Source organism: Camellia sinensis, chromosome 7, assembly GCF_055761805.1.
Source record: "Camellia sinensis isolate YWXY chromosome 7, ASM5576180v1, whole genome shotgun sequence".
NCBI lineage: Eukaryota > Viridiplantae > Streptophyta > Magnoliopsida > Ericales > Theaceae > Camellia > Camellia sinensis.
The window spans coordinates 166,049,357-166,074,668 of NC_138967.1; the positions used below are offsets into that span (position 1 = coordinate 166,049,357).

General features: G+C 39.9%; 1 non-coding gene across 5 annotated transcripts; it reads left to right on the forward strand.

The window, feature by feature from the left end:
- The first annotated feature begins 1,072 nt into the window (after positions 1-1,072).
- Positions 1,073-24,008, forward strand: LOC114283469 (uncharacterized). Of its 5 annotated transcripts, none has more exons than XR_014336367.1 (6): positions 1,073-1,957; positions 2,451-2,538; positions 4,153-5,230; positions 22,846-22,946; positions 23,039-23,216; positions 23,593-24,008. It is a non-coding gene; the product is annotated as an uncharacterized LOC114283469 (transcript). The 5 variants fall into 5 exon arrangements; XR_014336366.1 differs by having other exon boundaries at positions 22,846-22,937; XR_014336364.1 differs by having other exon boundaries at positions 4,153-4,903; positions 5,139-5,230; positions 22,846-23,216.
- The last annotated feature ends 1,304 nt before the right edge of the window (positions 24,009-25,312 follow it).

The following is a 25,312-nucleotide window of genomic DNA, read 5'->3' on the forward strand; positions in this document are numbered from 1 at the left end:
AATCATCGAGTCAATTGACAGTTTTTAATGATATTAAAAATCTGTTTCAATTAATAATTTAGGTAATTTTATTGTTGTATAGAAGAGCAATTATGAATTCATTTTTTAGTTAATTCTGTTAAATAAAAAATTCTAACAAGGGAGTATTTGTAATTTTTCAAACCACAGGAGGTAATCTGTATTTTAAACAAACATCTGGGGGTGTATTTGTAATTTACCCTTTAATAAATGAGTTGAATTTGAGATCAAATAAGCTTACCTGATAAAGTCTAAGAGCATCCTTATCAGACTATTTAAATTTTACCCTAAAATATTATTAAAAAATTCATTCCCTATTTTAGGAATCACTTTTTCATCTATTTCTCCCAACAAACTCCCTATTCTTTCTCTATTCTATTAAAATAATATTTTTAATTACTTTTAAATTAAAATATTTTTTTTAATAATAAAATAATAAAAACAAATGCAATAGCACAACATGCAACAACATATCAGGAAGGAGCAGAGGAAAGCAAATAGGGGCGGTCGACCGATCAAGCTAATTTTGGACATTTTCTTTCTTTAGCTCCAGGGCTATCACAAGACATCTAGGGGTATGTTCAGGGGGACGTCCGGGAGCTTGCAACACGAAATAAAATAAGAATTTATTAGATATGAGGGAGCTACAGCGACTCCCTACAAATAGGGAGTCATTATTGCAATACTTATATTTGGGGGGTTGGAGAGGGGAACTGCTGGGGATGTGTTTTGACAGAAAAACTCCTTATTTTGAGTAAGGAGGTAATATAAGGGAAGAGATGGGGATGCTCTAACTCGTTTACTTTAGGAAAATTTAGTCTCACATTCCTCTCCAACTTTTAATAATGGAAGAAATCCACAATATATATATATATATATATTTATATATTTTTGTAGCCTAAGGTCCCTCAACTACATCCATATATCACACCCATTCTTTCATCTCTCTCTCTCTCTCTCTCTCTCCTATCTTTCAGCATGGACCACTCATCACACCATCTAGTGATCCAAATATGTGGACCCATTCTTCTACTTGCAAGATCAAAAGGTGATAGCTATGAAGGTTTTGTTTTTGTTGATACTACTGGGCTTAGTAGTGTGGATGAAAATCACTCTAATGATGCTCGTGAGAATAGTCATTTGTTTAAATGAATCAATGAAGATAAATATGCATGCATGATGCAGTTTGTGTTTCTACATGTGTGTTTGTGTTTCTATTTGTCTATCCATGTATATAAATTCATATGAAATGGATATCAAAATTTAGATCATAATTGTGCAGAGGAAGGTTGCTATGATAATGGTTACTTGTTATTCTAGTTTCACTACAAGAAAAATAGATTTAGGCGGCGTTTTTTTAACGACATTTTTAAACACCACTTTTGTTAATATTTAACGACGCTTTATAAAAACGTCGCATATTTCTTTAATAAAACGACATCATTTTGGAATAGAAGGCATTTAAAAACACCTCCAAATACGTTGTGCCTCACACGGCTATTTTGAATCTGAGAATACTTGTTAAAGCTTTGTAAACCCTTATTTTGAATCCTCACGCTCTCTCTTGCTCACCCCCAATTGCTTCTAAACCCTTGAAAGTGATTTCGATTTAGAACGATTTTCTTTGAGATTCATTTTTGAGATTCATACAGATTCATCAAAGTAATTTCAATTTGAAGCTCTGAAGCTCCACTATCTCTCTCTCTCTCTCTCTCGATTCATCCTTTGTTCGATATCGATCTGAAGCTCTGAAGCTCTGAAGCTCTAGGAGATTGCGAAGAGAGAAGAGGGGTTGGTTTCGATCGCAGAGGAAGTGATCTCAGGAGAGGCTGTGCTTGATTTCTCAAAATGATTTCAGAGCAATTTCAATTTTGAGATTCATCTCAGAGCGATTTTGATTTGGAAGTTCTCTCTCTCAATTTCGAAGCTTCACCGCAAGGTATTGATTTCTCTCTCTCTCTCTCTCTCTCAAGATCTTCCTTCCCGTCTCTCTCGATTTGTTATTGAGATCTATTGCTTATTTGTGTTGAAACCTATAATCATTGACATACTGCTGTTGCAGCTTATAAAATATTTATATGAGCCTGTCTTGAAATTTTGTGGTTGTTGGGCTAGAATCTAGGAAACTATCTTGCTAATAGCATAACAAAATAATCGAGCAAACTATTTTGTTGTTGTTGTGAGATTCATCATTTCCATTCCTGAATTCCAGAAAAATGGTGTAGTTCCAAATTGAGCACTAACAGTTGGTACTTGTAAGACCTCATGGGCACTTCTCACTTCTTGCAAATTCCTAGAAACAATGTTCTATGATTTAAGCCCTATCATTAAAATCCAGTGCAAGCTCTGATCATTGAATTTAATTTAAGTATTGACTGTATGTTAATTGTGGAACTTAATAACACAATCTACATTTTTTTTTTTGTGGCAAGCCTTTCAACATATATTCTTAAGGGCAAGATCTACAGCAACAAGCACCGTCAAACCCATCTAGCTCTCTATGAAGACATTGTTTCAAAGGTTTCTTTCTCTAATCAGTCTATGCTTTCTTGTTTTCATTTCCATTTTCACAAGATTTTCCTCTTTGTTCTTAGTCTTGTTGACTATTTGCTTCTTATTTAACCCCGTCTCCCCCCCCCCCAAAAAATGTATTTAGTTTTTTTTTATTGATGATTAGATGACTGTTTTGATATGGTGATTTTGCTTATGACTTTGGTACTTACTAATGTGGAATTGATGAGGGTTTATTTTATGTTGTTATGCACAATTAGATACAAGTGATTGTTTGAGTTGTTTGTGGTCTGATCTTTAGTTATTTGTTTTTTAAACCTAGGCAAAGTTTGTATCATTGTCTTGTTTTCTCTGAGGATTCCAAATTCTCCCAATCTAGAAAATGAGGAACCCCCATTTTGTCCTTTGACTATGAGTTTTGCTTAACTAATTCAATCCCAATGATATGCTCAATATTAATACTAAGATTATTGAGTGTCTCAAAAAATTGGACTAGAAGGAGGACCAATATGGGCTTAAATGGAGCATGATGGTCAAAAAAGGATTGAAGCAACCCAAAATAGTTGAATGCAGCTTTGTAATGCTTGGAAGCTCTTTGCTTTGTAGGCCTTGGCATTAAGCAATTGTGTTAGCATTTACAATAGATCTTAATTGGCAATTGAGTTTTATTGATATAGTAGGTTAAAAGTTACAGTAATTCTTAGCACTTAGGAGAGCTCCCTGTCACTATTTTTTTTTCTTTTTGTGTTTCCTATTTTTATTCTTGTAAATGGAAGAATTTGTAGTTTGTCTTGATGCCATTCTTGTGTTTTGAATCCCCGGCCTCTAAACTTAGGCAATAAATCACTTCACTTTCTACCATTTTTACTTTCCATCATTTATTTCTTTTTAATCCTTTTTAACCAAGCGTACCCTAAGGCTATGCTTGATTAGAAAGAAAAAATGGTGGAAAGTGAAAGTGATAGAAAGTGAAGAGAGATAAGAAAAATATTTTCTTGCAAACATTTGATTGGGTTGAAAATTTTAAAAGAAAAAGATGGAGAAATTAAAATTTTCTTGTGTTTTTTGTTGCCAAAAATTATGAACTTAGTTACCATGCTAATAAGTGTTGTATGGAAAAATTAACTTTCTTGTAGTTTACACCATTTTCATCCTCAACAAACTTAGAAAAGTCCCTTTTTGTTTTTTTTTTCTTCCTCTTTCCTCCACTTTCCACCACTTGCATCCTAAACTAACTCAGCCTAAATTTGCCTTTCCAAATGAAATTTTTGCTCCATTACTAGCTTAGGTTTTTAATGCTTAATCTTGCATCTCCAAGAACACTCATACAAAGAATGTGAATGAGTCTACACTTCCAATCGAAGATAAGCATTTGATTGTCTTAAAGCATTAGTTTCTCAATCTTATTCTTCACTTCTTTCATGTTCAAATGTGAGACAAAAATATGATTCTGGAACTGTGAGATTATCAGAATTCAACAAACAAAACTGGGAATTGGAGAATTGAGGATGCAATGGATTGGCATGCTAAATCATATGCTCTTTGTAACATTTTAAGTCATTGATGTTGTACATTGACATTTCATTGTTCTTATGTTTTGTCTTGTTTCTTTATATCTGATAGAGTGAATGTCACTGTTGGAGAGGGAGAAGAAAGAATGATGATGACCGGATTGCACACTACTGCTGACATTTTTTGCATTGGGTGCAGATCCATTTTGGCATGGAAATAAGTAAGAGCACGAGGCAGAGTTCTTAAGATTATGGTTTACACGTGTTTAGTTGACTTGACTGTGGTGTTTAATTACTTTAGTTTTTTATTTTCAGGAGACTGCCTATGAAAAGAGCCAAAAGTACAAGGAAGGAAAATCTGTCCTTGAGCAGTTAGTAGATAGTTGTTTTGATGAGTCGAAGAAAGAGATATTTGCTATGAAACCAACCTTGGAATAAAAACATAAATAAAATAAAAAGGAAAAATAAGTTAAGGAAACTAGGAAAGCGTATTTTGACAACACAACTTCAAATATGAAATAGTGTTTTCAAAATATAGTTTTGAAGAGTTCTACAATAAGTTAATTGAGTTTTACTGTAAATATGAAATTGCATTTATGGTTTTATGATAGTTGTTAACTTCTATTGAGCTATGAAATTACTTTCCAATTCCAATTCCAGTATAGTATTCTGGTAGCTTTAACTTTAACCTCATCAGCTCTATTTATTGGTCTAAGAGTAAGATGAGCTTTAGGCTTTTCTTGATTCCATTTAGTTAATTTGTTGGCTCTCTCATTTTCCTTCATTTTCCCACAGTTCCTTTCTCATTTTCTCTCACTTTCTCGCCCCAGCAAATTCTGATGAACGGTCTTTAGCAAGAAAAGGTTAGTTCTGTTCTTCATTTCATAGCTTTACTCGCTTGAAATCGATTATTTTTGTGTCCTTGAAATGTCCATTGCTCTTTGCACTTGTTTGTGGTTTGTTTACTGAAATCGAAACTGCAAATTTTTGTGTTTAGCTGTTAAAATTTCAGCTTAATTTGTTCGGATTTGGTATAGATACTATTGCCGTACTCAAGATACTGTAATGGCGGCTCTAATAATTCTAGCTTGAAATTAGGCTTTGAATATGTAGAAAAACCGGTACGATGGAGTTGTGGAAGTGCCAATTATAGATCAAATCGAGTGAGAAAATTGGGCTTGGAAGTACCGGTAAAACGATATTACCTTGTTTACAACTCTTTTCAAATTTTTTATTGTTTGTTTGTTTGTTTTTGGAGCTCTATTTGTTTAACATTTACTATACAGTACTTCTGCTTTTAATAGTTAATGGCGCAATGCACTATTGATTGTGATACCAATATAGAATTCATATCATATCCTTGTTCTGTATAAAATTGGAGAGAAGTGAAGATATAATTGTCACGACCCCAACCCGCCCCTAGTAGGATGGTGCCGTGATGGCCAGTAATCCGAGATTACCGAAGGCCACTTACAAAATTCACAAACGATCACAGTATAAATATATGGGGCTAACATGTGCGGAAGCAATAATTTACAATACAAGTGGTCCATAAGAGCAGTGTATAAGTCAAATGGAATGGCATACATCTTTACATAGCTTTACAACTTGGATACAAATAAAATGAAGTACCAAAAATACATATTACATCTTAACAAAAGGCTTCTCAAGCCGACATAAACAAAATACATGAAATACAAGTCAAGAGACTTAGTCTTCAAAATTGTCGACATCCTCACTGCCGACATAACATGCATACAAAACACACATCTCGGCGTAGCCGACTTCTTGCTTGTTACCTACATACATACATAGGGAGGGTGAGCTTGGATACTCAGTGAATGGTACAAGTAATAAAGGGGTTAGATGAATGATACCCGAGATCTTTGCAAAACATACATAGTATATCTTTGTCAAAACCATACATAACATAGCTTAGCTTGGCTTGAAATAAAACATCAATCGAACCTTGGTCTTTCAAAACTTACTTACTTACTTACTTAACATACATCAACTCAAAACATGGGGTGATGACATTCCGGGCAAAACAAAAGCATAACCTCAGCATCGAGCACACCCGTTCATAGTCTGTCGGTGGCCGATATCTTAACAAGGGTGCTACTTAGGCTTAACGTCCCCTAGCACGAAAGGACGGTGCTACCTAGGCTTAAAATCCCCTAGCACGGAAGGACTTACAAGACCCACGCGGTAAACCGTCAGTGGAAAAACAAGACAAAGTAAGGGAGATATCTCAAACAAGGGTGCTACAAAAGTTTAGAGTCCTCCAGCACAAGGGACCTATGTTACAAAGGCCCGTAGCCCTTTAACACGAGAGTACTGCGAAAGTTTAGAGTCCTCCAGCACAAGGGACTTTCAAAACAAGATGTGCAGTTGCATTATAGTCCCCTGGCACTGAGGACTTTCCGAGAATGTCACCCAAAACAAAACTTATACTTGATACGCAAAACTTATACTTAATACACAAAATAGGGGTAATCATTCATGCTTAACAAATACTTTTCAAAACAAAGCAAAGCAAAGCTTATCAAAACATTGTAACATAGCTTTATTAAAAATACCACTCACATAGCTCTTGGGATGTCGGGATCAAGGCAAAGTGTAGACACCCCATTTTTGACCGCCCTTAAGACTTGGGCACTACTGATGGTTTGCTCCGTGTTGAGAGATGTGCAGGGCAAAGATTCAGTTTCTTCGGCAAGGAGAGAGGCAAACCCTTCAAAACACTTTGTTTAGGGGTTTGGAGTTGAAGAAAAGAGGAAAGGAGAGGAGAAAACTAGTTTGGGAGAAGTTTGGCATGAATCCGGGTAGAAGCGAGTCGAGCAGCCCTCGCTGAATCGGGCTTATCTGTCTGTACACTTGGAGTTTAGCTATGAGGCCACCACCGTCGGAAAGCTTACTTCCGGGGCTTCATTTTTCACTCAAGAATCTCTTAAAGCCAAGTCCGGGTGGGGGAGATATGATTGGTTGAAGTTGGGTATCATCCCGGTTGGATTGAATCTGCGCGGCTTCACGAAAATGGGCATAACTTTTTCCACAGGAGGAATTTTAATGCAAGGTTTGCGCCATTGGAAAGCTAACTTCCGGGGCTTCAATCTAGATACCAACCGGCCGTTCTTTGACCTTACCGGCCATCCACCGGCACTATATTTATCCGGCCGGCAATTTATTGTGCCGACCGGCACTTTATTTTTCTGACCGGCAATTTTCGCTAGCCGACGACCTTCCGGAGCATTCTGCAGATTGAGTGGATTCCAGCTGTGCCAGCTGGAATGCACAGAATTGATCCCCCACGCACATGTGTGTTTGTTTTGCACCTTGTGAGCCTTTGAACCCCTTATCCTTCTTGAAGCTTGAACCCTTTGGCCAAAGCTTGGCCAGCTGTTTTAGCTTCCTCTAGAAGCCTTGCACCCCCCTTGAACCCCTTGGCCCCTTTGAAGCTTGTCTTAGAAGCTTAGCATTGCTTATATAAGCACCTCTCCTCCTCCTTTGTTTAGGTTAGAGATTTGAAGCAAAAAAACCAGAGATATACCACATATATCTGATATACATACATACAACCCTCAATCTCTCTCCATATCTCTCTCATCCAACCATCAAACACCTTTGTTCTTGGGCCATTTCTTCATCAACTCATAGCACAAGGCATCCAACGCCTATTCCAGCAGCTTGAGGCTGTCCTCTAGAGGTTAAAAGTTCCCAAACTTGGTCCAAGAGGTGTTGGTTTGCTGGTCTTCAAGGGTGAGTCCTCATCTTCCCTTTTCTAGCCTTTTCTTGCTTCATATTTAAGCCATAGTTTCTTGCACTTTTGGGCTCCGACCTAAACTTCAAATCATCATATTTTGAGGTCCTCTTCATGTTTGATTGAGGACCTCTTGCTGTTTGAGGACAGTAGCTAGCACTTCCTTCATTAGCCCTCTTTATGCCATAATCTTGCATAGAATTTTTGGCTTGCGTGTGATCTGTTTTAGAGCCTGATGTAAACTGAAAATAGGCTTATTTTGAGCCCCTCTTCAACATTGAAGAAGGGCTCAACACTGTTTGGATACTCTATGTGCTACTTGCTTTGAAATCCATGTGGTAGCCCCGTTTTTTGTATGCCATTTTAGCCCTATCTTTGCTTGCTTTTTGGCCATGTCATGAACTGTAAAAATGCTTATCTCAAAGCTGTCTTGCTTCTGTCTTCATGTTCCATGTCCATATTATGCATGCTTTGTATAGCTGTAAGCCATTCCATATGCCTAATTTCGCATTTCGGGATTCATTCCATGCGTTGAGTGTTGTTTCGTTATGTTTCGGGGCTGTTTTGCATCACCTATCGCCTCTGAAATTTGCATGCGAATTGTCCATGTTTGTGCCTTTCAAATGCGTCGAAAAGCGGCTTCATTATGCTTAAGTCTTGGACCATGTATCTATGCATGTTTGCATGTCATTTGCCTCCATGCAGTTAGCACTTTGGCCACTGTTTTAGGCCTATTTGGGGCTGCCTAATTCATGTTTAAGTCCATCTTCTATTTGGTTTGCATGCTTACCTTGCATGTTTGCTTGTAAGCTTTGCATGATTACATTGCATTGTTCATGTTGCATGATAGCTAACATGCTTAGGTTGCATTGCATCAACATGCGTTCCTTGTCCCTTGATTTGGGTGATAGGGATTGGGAGTTTGTTTGATTGATTTGCATTGCATTTGAAATCAAAGTTGCATACTTGGTTCTTTGGGCCATCATGCATGGAAATGCGTGATTGGTGGTCCGAGAATCGAGGCACATGCCCCTTTGAGTCATTATCATGATAAGGGACATGGTTGGTGCATATATGCCTTGAATTGTGCTGCCATGCTTTGCCTTGCCCTCTGTTGCTGTCATTTGCAGATTCTGCAGGAATACTCTGCCGACCGGCAGTATAAGATGCCGACCGGCAATCTTTCCTCTGCCGATAGACTCCATTTTGTGTCGATGGCCATACCACACTGCCGGTGGCAATTTCAATCAGCCGGTGGTGATCCTCTCTGTCCAAGGGATCAGTCCTGAGGCTTTGACAGCCTCCAGAGGAGGAAAGGAAGGAAAACAGAGGCAGCCCATGCATGGTGGCGCGCTTCCCGAGGCGTTTTCCTGTTTTAATTAATTTATTTAATTTGTTAATTAAATTAGTTAATTTGTAATATTAATTAGCTTGCGTAGTTAATAAATTTGTAATATTTATTCGGTCCCTCCGAGCGAGGGCAAATCTGTAATAAGTGTGCGTGGGTGGTGTGTATGTCTTCCAACCTCACTTCTTTCTTCCCTTTTACTTACCCGCTTTAATGGTTAGTATTAGGGCACGTTTAATTTAGCATACCTCATGCTATGCATGTGTGCATCCATGCATTTGTATTGCATGCATTAGGCTCGGTACATCACGCTAATTGCATCAATACTTCAATTCCCAAACTGAATACATGATAATTGTGCATTTTCACATGACATGTTTAGGATAGCCGAGCCTATTCTAGCAACATTTTGTATGCGATGCATTAAGCACTTAACATGGACTTGGATCATGCATGTTTGCTAACAAGTTCTCTGTTTTGGCACGGAGTACAATGTAAGTATTTATGCTTTAGCATATCGCATGAGTGTGAACGTTGCCATGACAGCATGCTTAACATGTGGCTAGATGCTTATGTGTTAAACTGTTTTGAATGCCTGTGGGTGGAGGTTGGATTGCTTGAGTTGGAAAAACTCGTTGAAATCCGTATTTTAGCCTACTTACGAGTAGCAAATCCCGAAACATTTTCAAAACAAACGGATATGCAATGTTTATTTCCAAATTAGGCAATCTAGTCTATACTTGTTTGCTGCGCGCATAACATAGCAATTCTAGGCTAAAAATTAGAATAAGAACACATAACGTTTTCAAAATCGGATATCATGGTTAGTAGAGGCCGGTCTTCGGACCAGGCGAAACGGGGTGCTCATAGCTGACCTTCCCCGATCGTACCCTAGCTCCCGAGCCGAGACAACTCCGGTGATGACGGACATGTGGCCTTCGGCACCGAGTCAGGGTTTCCTAAATTCTCCCATTTTAAAAATATTTAGGTGGCGACTCTGTATCTGGCAAAGCAGTCCATGTTTGGCACTACTTTTTCAAAAATCTGTTTCTCAAAACGATTTGCCAGATTTGGACTCTTTGGTTCAGATTAAGAACCGTGACACAAATCGAGTCCGAACTGTAGCATGAGGCCCACGGGCGCGTCTACACAAAGGTCCAAGTCCTACAAACACATGGCAAAGTCTACTGAATGCACTTCTCAAAACAAGTCTTACATGCATGCAAATGATCTCGGAAAAATATGCTGGGAAACAAAACACTGTTTTACATGTCAGGAAGACATGCTGGGTACCAACCAGGTCTTTGCCAAGGTCCCACACCTCCTGGCCGAGGTGTGGCTACCTAGACTTCGGCGTGCGGCTGCATGCCGAGGTGCACACAAGACAAACTAAAGGCGTAAGTGATCATGCAAGGTAGGCCAAGGTGAGATACGATGCTTGGCCTAAGTGTGAGGTCTAGGTAAGAGTGATCTCGGCGACTACACTTCGGGAAGTGAGGTCTGGAGATCTGGGTTTCCACCCGTGGAGAACAGGAAGAACATGAACATGAAGATCATGAAGAACATGAATGCTAAAATCATAACTTTTTTATTACAAAATCTGGGATTTCATGCTATGAGTTCGAAAACATGGACCTGGTACCCATACTTGAAAATCATGTGAAAACAAACACAAAAACATGGATCTTGGCATGAGCTTTCGGATCAAAACATGACTTTTCTTGAAGAACACATGAATGCTATTTTCTCTTTCTAAAACCGAACTTCAAAGCAACACATGGCTTACAAATCATATTCAATCATGCAATGCAATAACATGAACATAAAGAACAACATGAGCAGATCAAGAATCTAACCTTAGAACACGGATCTAACGGTTCGATCTCTAGGGATCAAGCTTGGAAATCTGTAACGCCCTCAAAATAATAACATTAAACCCATCAATATAGACATGCATTGATATATATAAAAGCTCCACATTCTTCTATTTATCAGAGTTCCATTACCAAAAAAGTATTACATGTTAACAACAAAAGCAAATGCCCTACGGGCTTACAGCTTTCCAAGTTAACACTTGGTTACAAAAGAGAGTACTAACTCGGTTACATATTAAGCCCTTGGCTTGAATTTACATGTAATAAATCAAAAAAGAAATAAGACAACAAAAGTGTGTCCGCCTCTAGCCTCCCAAGCTATGTCCTTGGAGGTGGCATGCTACCTGTACCTGAAAATGATATTCCCATATAGGGTGAGCCACAGCCCAGTAGAGATATGCTAAACACAGTATGAGCAATGACTAAGACATTAGCAATTGATAAATGTTCAATTTTCATAAACCAATTCATAATCCATTTCCATTTCTTATCAATTTCACAGTTCCCATCAATGGCTCAGAACCTGGCCAACCACTTATATGAGACCAAGACTCATATTAAACATTTTCCATTTTTACAATAGATAAACTCATAGGTTATATCAATATCTCAACAGATAAGCATACAAGCTATATCCACATTTCAACAGATATGCATAATAGCTATATCAACATTTCCCATGACAAGCATACGAGCTGTATCAACACTTCCAATGACAAGCATATAAGCTGTACCAACACATTATCTGACAAGCATATGAGTTGTATCAGTGGAGTCCATCCCCTATCTCCTCCCAAACAACATCCGGTTTAGAGGTCCATCCCCTATCTTCCCCTAAACCGTGGAGTACATCCCTTATCTCCTCCTACACACACAATGCATATATACACAAAGGTCATATACGCAATCAATCAATACATAACGTTAATGTATTCTATCAACCGTCATACTCTATGACATATCCAATTGATTAGTTTTAGTTTGCCTAATCATCATGCATTGTCTACAACAATCAAAACTACCCTCCACCGGTAGCCCAAGCAATTATTTCTAAACAGATAATAAAAGCTCCAACAGATAAAATATCAATGTTTTCAAAAGCGAGCGATTTATAAATCCAACTCCACCATTTCACAACATAATGAACCAATTTCATTATTTCCAACACAGTTCCATAAGTTCACAATTTTTCCCAAATTAATTATGCCAATTAATTTATACCACAAATTAGGGTTTTCTACCCCCTTTCCCAATATTGACCCAATGGCCTAATATCAACAACCAACAACCATATCATCACTTTGGAACCAAAAAAAATACAAGTTATGAGCCCAAAATCACACAACCCTTTTTACACATTTTGAAACCCTAAGTCCCAAAATTTCCCAAGTTCAACACTCTATCAAAACAACTAAGAATCTAGGTCAAAGACCATAAGAGTGAGTAGGAATCCCTACCTCAAAGGATGACAACCAACGGAGAAGATGATGAAAACGAACTTGCTCCAAATCACGAGTTTCTCGGATCAAAAGATAGCCCTCGACGATCAACAACTCTTTTGTAAAGGCCAAAGGTGAGGAAATCACTCCTACTAGATCAATACCTAGAGAGAAGATAGAGTTCTAGAGTGAGAAGCTCAACAATGGTGTTTTTGGAAAAGTAAGAGAGAGAAGAAAAGTGAAAAAGTGATTTAAAATGACCCAGCGGATAACTCATATACGCATGACCCACTCGAGCGAAGAACACAACGCTCGAGCGCCAAGAACAAAATCTGGACACGCTCGAGCACAATAATGCCCCCTCGAGCGCCAAGACACAAGAATAAAGCACTTCCGCTCGAGCGCACAAACCAGTCCGCTCGAGCGTAGATTTCCCCTTCCCAGAACCTACATCCAGAAAGTACTACCCGCTCGAGCGCCAACAAACCTGCTCGAGCGCCACCGCTCGAGCGTAAACAAACCCGCTCGAGCGCAAAAATCACATCTGCAGAAGTTTCGCAGGAACCCGAAATACTGGAGGTGTGCAATACTCGCTCGAGCGCAAGAAGACCCGCTCGAGCGGACCGCCTAAAAACTGAACAACAAGGAATTGAAACCAAGGCCTAACCAACCTATAACAACCCTCCTCAAAACATCCTAAAACTCAATCAAGTGGAATTAAAGGACGACAACAAGATAGATACCACTACCACTTCACGGAACCGAGTCCGGAATACAACAGAACAGTAAAGGGACAATCGGGATCGCTATAACCTCCCCCCCCTTAAAGAATTTCGTCCCTGAAATTAAACACAAGTTTTTCAAAAACAGGTTTTCTCCATTCTCAACAATATTACAACATAATATTAAACAACCCGACCCATTACTGGTCAATTCTATCTCCTTTCAAGAGGCATTTCACAACATATATTACAAGTGCATTATCAACATGCAATTTTCTTCCATTTCCAACCATTTCCAACGTACATGGTTCACAGTTCATATCATAATCAATACACATGATATAACTCCAATTCGACAATATAGTCAACATATGCAATATTATAATCAACTCCCATATCAAGGTAAGTTCTACAACATACTTTCATTAAACCAAAACATTATCAATGTTTTACAACTTAAAACATATATAAAGCTCTTAAGTCCAACAACATTACATAATCTAAATACCAGATTACTCATCGATAAACAAGTCCGGGTATTTCTCGCGGATCTCCAACTCACGTTCCCAAGTGGCTTCCTCCACTCCGTGATGTTTCCACAAAACCTTTACCAAAGGGATGGTCTTGCCACGCAGGACTTGATCCCGCCTATCCAAGACTCGAACCGGTCTCTCCTCATACGAGGCATCCTCATCTACCTCTAAGTCGGTCCAATCTAACACATGCGATGGATCCGGCTCATACTTCCGAAGCATACTCACATGAAACACGTCATGAACCCCGGACAACTGTGGCGGCAACGCTAAACGATAAGCAACCTCGCCGATCCTCTCAAGGATCTCAAAGGGACCAATAAACCGATGGGATAACTTCCCACTCTTCCCAAACCTCATCAAACCTCGCCTAGGTGATATTTTCAAGAAGACGTGATCACCTACCTCAAACGCCAAAGGTCTCCTCCTACGGTCGGCATAACTCTTTTGGCGACACTGGGCTGTAACAAGCCTCCTACGGATAAGCTCAACTTTCTCTGTCGTCTCCCTAACCAACTTCGGACCCAACAAAGGTGCATCACCCACCTCGGCCCAACAAACTGGAGACCTACACGGTCGGCCGTACAAGGCCTCAAACGGTGCCATACCGATACTAGACTGAAAGCTGTTGTTGTAGGCAAACTCCACCAATGGTAAGTGCCTCTCCCATGTCCCACTAAAGTCAAGGACACAACCTCGAAGCATATCCTCAAGGATCTGAATAGTACGCTCGGACTGCCCGTCAGTCTGAGGATGATAAGCCGTACTAAAGGTCAACTTAGTGCCCAAGGCACTCTGCAAACTCTGCCACAACCTAGCAGTAAAACGAGGATCTCTATTTGAGACAATCGTCACTAGGACCCCGTGCAATCTCACTATGTCCCGAATATACAAGTCGGCAAGATGATCTACCGAATCTCTCACGCGCATAGGAATGAAGTGCGCCGACTTAGTCAACCGGTCTACAACCACCCAAATAGCATCACTACCCCGCTGAGTCCTCGGAAGACCTACAACGAAGTCCATAGTGACATGCTCCCACTTCCACTCGGCAATAGGCAAGGGTTGCAACAAACCCTTCTCAACTTTCCCACTGGAGATCTTCTCTCGGAAGGACTCTACCTCAAGGTCACCTCTCTGTGCCTCTAACACTCTAGTCACAAGTGTAGGCTTTGCAACAATAGAAAACAAGGCCGCAGCCTCAACAGATTCGCCCAGATGCAAATCAAACTCGCCAAGTACACCCAACATCCCCCATTCCTGGATGGCTATACAAGCTACATCACTAATGGATTTCCTACTAAAGGCATCGGCCACAACATTGGCCTTTCCCGGGTGATAGTGCAACTCAAAATCGTAGTCCTCAATGAACTCCATCCACCTCCTCTGCCTCAAATTCAAGTCCCTCTGGGTAAACAGGTACTTCAAACTCTTGTGGTCCGAGAACACCTCGAACCTCTCACCATAAAGGTAGTGCCTCCAAATTTTCAAGGCAAAGATCACTGCTGCTAACTCTAGGTCGTGTGTAGGGTAGTTCTTCTCGTGTATTTTCAACTGACGCGAGCCATAAGCTACTACTTTCCCCTCTTGCATTAACAAACAACCCAAACCCTCTTGTGAGGCATCACAATAAACCGCATAACCCAACCCTCTCTTCGGAATAATCAAAACCGGAGCGGTGGTCAATCTAACCTTCAACTCTTGGAACGACTTTTCGCAAGTCTCACTCCACACAAATTTAACCCCTTTCCGCGTCAATCTAGTTAATGGCGAAGCTAGCCTGGAGAAATCTTTCACAAACCGACGGTAATACCCAGCTAATCCCAGAAAACTACGGATCTCAAACATACTCTTAGGCTGTGCCCAGTCTTGCACTGCCTCAATCTTGGATGTATCAACAGATACCCCTTCTCTGGAAACCACATGGCCTAAGAATTTCACCTCTTCTAGCCAGAACTCACATTTCCCAAACTTGGCATACAGCCTATGGGCTCTAAGCAACTCAAGCACCACTCTCAAGTGTTCCTCGTGCTCCTCCTCAGAAGGCGAGTAGATAAAAATGTCGTCCACGAAGACGACTACAAATCGATCCAAGAATTCCCGGAAGATCCGGTTCACCAAGTCCATAAAGACTGCCGGTGCATTGGTAAGTCCGAATGGCATCACCAGAAACTCATAATGGCCATACCGCGTACGGAATGCCGTCTTAGGAATATCTTCCTCCCTGACCCTCAACTGGTGGTAACCCGATCTCAAGTCTATCATAGAGAAACAACAGGAACCCTTCAACTGGTCAAACAGATCATCTATACGGGGCATAGGGTACTTATTCTTGACCGTAGCCCGATTCAACTTCCGGTAGTCTATACACAATCTCAAGGCACCATCTTTCTTTTTACAAACAGGGGCGGTGCTCCCCACGGCGAAACACTAGGGCGAACAAAACCCTTATCTAGCAATTCCTGGAGCTAAATCTTCAGCTCAACCAACTCTGCTGGAGCAAAACGGTAGGGTGCCATAGAAATCGGCGCTGTGCCGGGCACTAAATCAATAGAGAACTCTATCTCTTGATGAGGTGGCAAACTAACGAGATCCTCGGGAAAGACATCCGAATACTCACAAACCACCCTCGGTAAAACAATCTGGGTCTCATCACACTCACCACTCAAAAAGCTAGCAAGTAGACCACTAAGCTCACTCCGCCCTTGCGGATCATACCCCGGTGGCAAAACACAACCAACCCGGTCTCCCAAGAAATGGAACCACTCCCCGCTCAAGGTACATAATGTGACCCTCTGGCGGTAGCAATCGATAACAGCCCGGTATGACGATAGCCAGTCCATACCCAAAATAACATCAAAGCCTTTCATGGGCATGACCACAAATGGAAAAGGAAGCTTATGGTCGGCGACCTCTATATCACAACCTCTAACACCCTGTTTCAAGATCAACTCACCACCAATAGGCGATACCACACAAATAGGAGATGCTAACTGTGCCAACTCCAATTCCAAAACAGATGCAAATGCAGCAGATACAAAAGAATGAGATGCACCCGTATCAATCAACACACTAGCAACCGAGTTGCAAAACAAAAAGGTACCTCTCACTACTGATGGAGCCGGTACGAGGTCCTGCACGGTAACAGCATACACGCGTCCTGTAGGCCCCTGATCCAGCTGCTCACCTCTAGGAGCAAAAGACTGCTGCACAGACTGGGATGACGAAGCTCCCGGATTGGCCCTCGAGGCCTGCACAGACTGAGCTGGCTGATAACTCTACGTCTGCCTAGAACCAGACGCTCTCGAAGTGGCACTCAACTGTGGGCAATACCTCTTCAGGTGCCCGGGTTGACCACACTGATAACAAGACAAAGGCTGGCCCCTGCCCTGACTCTGGCCCTGAGGTCTAGCTGAAGAAGAAGCAGCTCGCTGACCCCCTCCCTTCTGCGGGCAAACCGAAGACTTGTGACCCAGCTGGCCACACGCAAAACAAGTCAAGCCTCCCTTACTACCTCTCTCTGAGCCCGAACTCGGTACTGGAAAGGTCGATCTAGCCACACCACCCTGAGACTGCTGAGGGTTAGAATCCCTCTCTGTCTCCTGCCATCACTCTGACCATCCTGGCCCCTCTTGGAGCCTTTCTGCCCGTCATCCTCCTCCTGCATCATGAGCTCCATATGAGCTGCTGCATCCACCAAACGTCTATACTCCCGGATGAAAGATCCACCAACCCTCAACTTGAGGCCTCGCCTTAACTTCCGCTCAAACTCAAAGCAACGGCGTTCCTCGGACGCCACCAGTTCAGGTGCAAACCTGGACAGACTTGTAAAAGTGGCCTCAAACTCGGCCACAGACAAGCCTTGCTGTCTAAGCTGGCAAAACTGCTCTCTCAGCTTCTCCCTCGCAGCTGAAGATAAAAACTTCTCCTGGAAAGCATTCACAAACGCCTCCCATGCACCACCAACACTGCCCTTCTCATACTTACACCATTGACCCGCATCTCCCTTCAGCTGGAAGGATGCTAAGGTCACCTTCAAAGCCCCGTCCTCGATGCCAAGCATCTCGAACGTCTTCTCCATTTGTTCCAACCACTCGTCAGCCTTAAGTGGCTCCTTTGGATCCCTAACAAACTCGTCCGGGTTAGACCGGAAGAATTCCCTCTTCAAGAAAGAAGGCCCTGCCTCAGCAACCTGATTCTCAGCTCTGAGAATACCCAAAGCTCCCGTTATCTCTCAGGCCAAGGCGCCCATAGCCTGCTGACCCGCTGGCTCGGCCACATTGGCCTGACCAACTCCCTCCTACACTGCCGGAACGTCATCCGGTACAGGTACCTTCTACCTACCATGCCTGCCACGCCTACCACGCCCTCGTCCTGACATCTTAATAAAGGTAACCAAGACTATTAGCACATTCACAATGTGCCGAAGCTATAACACCCTCGTCCTAATGCATGGACAACTGTAATTCACTCCACGTAAGCACATAAACACATAAACATTTACGAATTTCATTTCCGGATAATGATAGTCCCGAGGCATTACTAGAGTTCCGGTTAGAAACAGCATTGATCAAGTGCTTTTCCAACAAGACTCCCAGAAACCCAAGGATCCAATCAACATCCTAGAAACTAAATCCCATACCCACATAGTCACATAAGCATGTTATCAATTAAGCATATAGCATATGACAATACATCTAAGTCTCTATCAAGCGAGACAAACCCATTGTGATCCTAATCACTTCCCACGTACCCAAAGTATTCGAACCCGGTAAGCTCTGATACCAAGTTGTAACGCCCTCAAAATAATAACATTAAACCCATCAATATAGACATGCATTGATATATATAAAAGCTCCACATTCTTCTATTCATCAGAGTTCCATTACCAAAAAAGTATTACATGTTAACAACAAAAGCAAATGCCCTGCGGGCTTACAGTTTTCCAAGTTAACACTTGGTTACAAAAGAGAGTACTAACTTGGTTACATATTAAGCCCTTGGCTTGAATTTACATGTAATAAATCAAAAAAGAAATAAGACAACAAAAGTGTGTCCGCCTCTAGCCTCCCAAGCTATGTCCTTGGAGGTGGCATGCTACTTGTACCTGAAAATGATATTCCCATATAGGGTGAGCCACAACCTAGTAGAGATATGCTAAACACAGTATGAGCAATGACTAAGACATTAGCAATTGAAAAATGTTCAATTTTCATAAACCAATTCATAATCCATTTCCATTTCTTATCAATTTCACAGTTCCCATCAATGGCTCAGAACCTGGCCAACCACTTATATGAGACCAAGACTCATATTAAACATTTTCCATTTTTACAATAGATAAACACACAGGTTATATCAATATCTCAACAGATAAGCATACAAGCTATATCCACATTTCAACAGATATGCATATTAGCTATATCAACACGTCCCATGACAAGCATATGAGCTGTATCAACACTTCCAATGACAAGCATATAAGCTGTATCAACACATTATCTGACAAGCATATGAGCTGTATCAGTGGAGTCCATTCCCTATCTCCTCCCAAACAACATCCGGTTTAGAGGTCCATCCCCTATCTTCTCCTAAACCGTGGAGTACATCCCCTATCTCCTCCCACACACACAATGCATATATACACAAAGGTCATATACGTAATCAATCAATACATAACGTTAATGTATTCTATCAACCGTCATACTCTATGACATATCCAATTGATTAGTTTTAGTTTGCCTAATCATCATGCATTGTCTACAACAATCAAAACTACCCTCCACCGGTAGCCCAAGTAATTATTTCTAAACAGATAATAAAAGCTCCAACAGATAAAATATCAATGTTTTCAAAAGCGAGCGATTTATAAATCCAACTCCACCATTTCACAACATAATGAACCAATTTCATTATTTCCAACACAGTTCCATAAGTTCACAATTTTTCCCAAATTAATTATGCCAATTAATTTATACCACAAATTATGGTTTTCTACCCCCTTTCCCAATATTGACCCAATGGCCTAATATCAACAACCAACAACCATATCATCACTTTGGAACCAAAAAAAATACAAGTTATGAGCCCAAAATCACACAACCCTTTTTACACATTTTGAAACCCTAAGTCCCAAAATTTCCCAAGTTCAACACTCTATCAAAACAACTAAGAATCTAGGTCAAAGACCATAAGAGTGAGTAGGAATCCCTACCTCAAAGGATGACAACCAACGGAGAAGATGATGAAAACAAACTTGCTCCAAATCACGAGTTTCTCGGATCAAAAGATAGCCCTCGACGATCAACAACTCTTTTGTAAAGGCCAAAGGTGAGGAAATCACTCCTACTAGATCAATACCTAGAGAGAAGATAGAGTTCTAGAGTGAGAAGCTCAACAATGGTGTTTTTGGAAAAGTAAGAGAGAGAAGAAAAGTGAAAAAGTGATTTAAAATGACCCAGCGGATAACTCATATACGCATGACCCGCTCGAGCGGAGAACACAACGCTCGAGCGCCAAGAACAAAATCTGGACACGCTCGAGCGCAATAATGCCCGCTCGAGCGCCAAGACACAAGAATAAAGCACTTCCGCTCGAGCGCGCAAACCAGTCCGCTCGAGCGTAGATTTCCCCTTCCCAGAACCTACATCCAGAAAGTACTACCCGCTCGAGCGCCAACAAACCCGCTCGAGCGCCACCGCTCGAGCGTAAACAAACCCGCTCAAGCGCAAAAATCACATCTGCAGAAGTTTCGCAGGAACCCGAAATACTGGAGGTGTGCAATACCCGCTCGAGCGCAAGAAGACCCGCTCGAGCGGACCGCCTAAAAACTGAACAGCAAGGAATTGAAACCAAGGCCTAGCCAACCTGTAACAACCCTCCTCAAAACATCCTAAAACTCAATCAAGTGGAATTAAAGGACGACAACAAGATAGATACCACTACCACTTCACGGAACCGAGTCCGGAATACAACAGAACAGTAAAGGGACAACCGGGATCGCTATAACCTCTATCTCCTCTCAAGAACTCCTCTCCCTCTTCTAGAGCTTCTCTCTCCTCTTCAAAAACAAGGATATAGAAATGATAGGTTTTCTCCCTCTGCCGGCTGACTAAACACTCAGCTCGGACACGTGGCAACGGCTGGTTGGTTCTCCTCAAAAAGGTGATAGATTGACAAGACAAGACTATGACAAAGTGTATCTAACAAGCTACCCGGCAAGGCACTCCGGCAAGTGATGACATCGGCTAAGGACAAAGCTTCGGCAACTAAGGTGACAATGACCTCGGCTAGGAAGGACAACACTTGACTAAGCTGTGCCACACCTTGGCCTAGATGTGCCACACCTCGGTCTAGGTCATACCACTCCAGGACAAGATTACTTAGGTCCAAGGGTAACATCTCGGCCTAGATAATACACATCTCGGCCTTGGTGATGAACACCTCGGCCTAGATAATGACATCTCGGCCAATATGTCAAGGCAAAGGTGGAGGTCAAACAAAGGGGTTCCAAGATAAATTCTAGACTGAAGATGACCTCGGCTTGGAATGATCTAGGCTTAGCATGACCTAGGCTTGGCATGACCTAGGCTTAACATAGTAGGGAAGGGACAAAGCATGCAAGCAACACTTAAGCAAAACAAGACAAGATTCATGAATGCAAACTTAACAAGACAAAGTTATGTAAATGAACATGAACATGACCATGACATGAATATGGGTCGTTACAGCATCTTAACATGGCAAAACATACAAATGCATGCAAACATGACTAGGACATAAAATGTGGGTTGTTACAATAATAGATTTTACGTAGGATATAATTGTTATTCTGGTCTCAGGATCTAAGGGTGAAAAGAGATAAATTAATACTAAGCGAAGTCTATAAATTGAATAGAATGTTTTGTGGGACGTAATAGGTACTAATATAAATTGCAGCATGAAAAGAGATAAAATAAAGTATTTTTAGAACCTGTACGTAACACATTTGTTATAATATCTTCTAAAAAGCTCTTCCATGCCTTTGCTTTATGGAGAAATCTACACAACTTTGATATTGTGCATTAGAGTAGATTTTTTTGCTATGCCACGTTTCATTTCAGATTGGCTTGTGTTATTCTTTGCTTGACTAGAACTGAAGGCTTCTAGGGCATTCTACATGGACTAAATTCTTAAAAGAAGCTGTTATTTATCAAAAAAAAATAAAAAATAATATGAGCGTTATCATATGAGCGTTAGGACATTATTTAGAACTTCATGTTAAATCTTTTGATTTCATTCTAGCATTCATTTGTTTTCATAGTAGTTAAGAGACTTTTATCTCCATTGAAAGGGACAATAGAAAGTAGCCTTCATTAAATACCTAACAAGTTGTATATATCCAAGTTTGTGATCTAGGAACCTGGTTTGGAAGATTGCTTTCACTCCCTCTGTAATGCCTTCAATTGTCAACAGTAATAGGTATGGTTATAGAGTTGGTGGTTGGAGATAGTGCTATAATGATGGGGGAGTTGGGTGGGGATAGATGATAAGGGGAGGACTTGTGAGAAAATCTATCAACACATAAAAGAAAACCCTTACAATTTCAGATCTATGTGCTTGAAATTTGTAGTCAGAACTTTTTTTGTTATGATGGCTGCATAACATTGTTTCTAACGGCTTTTTTGAGACATTGTACTCATGAATTCTCTCTTTTCTTACTTTACTGTACTTGCTCTTTTTTATTATTATTGCATGCATATTGACCCATTCATGAAACATATTTATTATTTGTAACCAAATCATGACCCAATTCACAATTTGGATGTTAATAGCTGCCAACTAGTTGTGATGTATTTTTGAACTATGATGTAATTGTGCCAAGCCTTATCTTGTATTACTTCTTTATTAATAAAATTCCATTTTCTTTGCTGATGATTTTTTTTTCTTCTTTTGTATGTCTGGTGATTTAAAAAAAATTCATGACTGTGTAATATACATTTGTTGATACTACCAATGTTGCTATATGGGGACCAATATCGACTCCTATCCGGATACTGTTATCTAAAATCCCGATTCTAACTCCATTTTGTAACCTTTTGCTCTGAATGCATCAATCTGCGACAAGTATATTATGAGGTATTTTTGTAGGGCTTATGATAAAGTTGCAACCAAGTGTGACGGCAAGGAGGCTGTCACCAACTTCGATCCCAGCATCTATGAAGATGAGCTTAAATCTACTAGTAATTATAGTACTGAATAATACTGATGCCAATTTTGTATAATGTTTGTTCTTTCAAAGTGTTTCTGAATCAAATTTGATTGTTATATATCTGTTTCCCAGAGTCTCCTAGAAATGCTGCACCGAACCATAACTTAGATTTGAGATTGGGTAGTTTGACCTCAAAACACAAAATAGCCGAGAATTGGGAAATGAAATCCAAAATGTTGATCAGTCAGATCAGCATCATACTACCATACCATTTGAAGCAGATTGGCACAACCGGGCATTTAGGCCACGGGTACATAGAAACTGCTTAGTTTAATTTTGTCAATTTCTTTAATTGAACTTTTTATTCTAATAATATTAATAATTTCCATAACTTATATTAATGTGACCCAGCTCAATATTCAACAAGAACCATATAGAATTAATTCCTATAGAAGAGAAGGGTACAATGAGACCGAGACAGTGCAACTTCTAAGCCAAACCCACATTCAATCTTTGAGTTCACTAAGACCCAGACAATTCGTTAAGGAGAGTGAAAACTCAATGCTTCACATGTTTTCACCCTCATCAAACTATCAAGTCTGTATTGAAACCCATTTCATGAGTTCGGTATAACTGGGTTAATTAATTAGACCGGCTAATAAATTGTTTTAATCGTGTGATTGTAGGTTCAGTATCCTAGCAGCAGCAACAATGGAGGTCAAATTGGAGCCACCACCAGAGGCAATCACCTCTCCCTGTCAATGAGCAACAATCAACAAAGGTCGTTCATCAATCCTCTGCAATTGTTTGCAACTGCTGCAACATCATTAGGATTCCCACAGTAGATAACTACCCGACCCCAAAATTGGCTACACTAGAAAAATGGATTTTACTTTCTGAAGAGACCCTCTTGACCCAACTTTTTGTTTTTGGTTTTTTAAATCTTTATGTAACAAGGCCTTTCGAGTTTGTAAGCATGTAAAGATTAATGCTTTGAGCTTAAATTTCTTCTTTTCCATTCTCAAAATAGTATGTCAAACCCATGTCACGAGTATATCACTTGGATTCAATATTAGATGAGATAAATTCAACGTTTGCATAATCAGGATCTAGATATTCATGCGTTCTATTCTATACTTGTGATTCGTTGATGTGTTTCTAAAACCGTATATACGTATTATTATTTAGGCTGCCCTCTTATTTATTACTACATCAATAGTAGGTCCTTGTTCATATTTAAAAAAAGGAAGAAAAAAAAAAAAGGATATCACGTCGTTTCTCAAAATGCCACCTAAACTCTCAAGCTAACGGTCAGTTTTTAAAAAACGATGTGACGGCATTTTGAAAACTTCGCTAAAATCGAAGTGACATCATAGTACCGTGAAGGTGGGACATTTAAAAATGCCGCCTATAGTAATATAACGACGTTTTTCAAATGCTATAAAGCTATAGCAACGGCCGCATTGTTGGCGTTTGGTACTAAACGTCACAAAAAGAATTAGTGACGTTTATTGTACCTATAGTAGCATTTTTTAAACGTCGCTAATTGTGGTTTTTCCTGCAGTGTTTTCTGTATCACTGCTATAATATCAGCTTTTGCATTCCATGATCACCACCATCACCTACAGAACTCGAATCGATCTTGATCGAAGGAATTGCTTCCGCGAGAAAGGTATCTGTTTTTGGTTTATGAGTAGCTCAATTTTCTCTGGTTTGTTCAAAACACAGAAAATTATGAGCAAACTAGAGAAAATTGATCAAAATACAGAGAAATTTGTAAGCAAATCAGAGAAATTTCAAATCAGATAAATTTAAAAACACAGAGAAAATGAGCAAATCAGAGAAATTTCAAAACATAGAGAATTTCGTTTGAAATTTCTCTGTGTTTTGAAATTTCTCAGAATCGAAATTTCTTTGGAAAATGTTAAGGGACCCAAACTACTATGAAAATATTACATGTTCTTTATCATATAAAATCTTAATATCAGGGATCATAAAAAAAATTCTCCAAAAATATATGAAAAAAAATATTTGTCAAATAAAATCCATATAAAATAGGTAAAATTATTATAATTTAAATTATGTTTGAGTTTGCATAGAACTCTATATGTAATAAAGAAAATATAAACCCTTATAAAATGGAAAACACTATTTTATAAACTCCATATAAAATAAGTAAAATTAGTAAAATTTACATGAAGTTTGAGTTTGTATAAAACACTATTTTATAAATACCATATAAAATAGGTAAAATTAGCAAAATGTACATGAAGTTTGAATTTGTATAAAACTCTATAGGTAACAAAGAAATACTGTAATGCCGCCGAAAATATGATACAAATAAACCATTTATAAGATCTATGAACATAACAGAAATGTTGTACTTTTATTCATCAGAGTTTATAT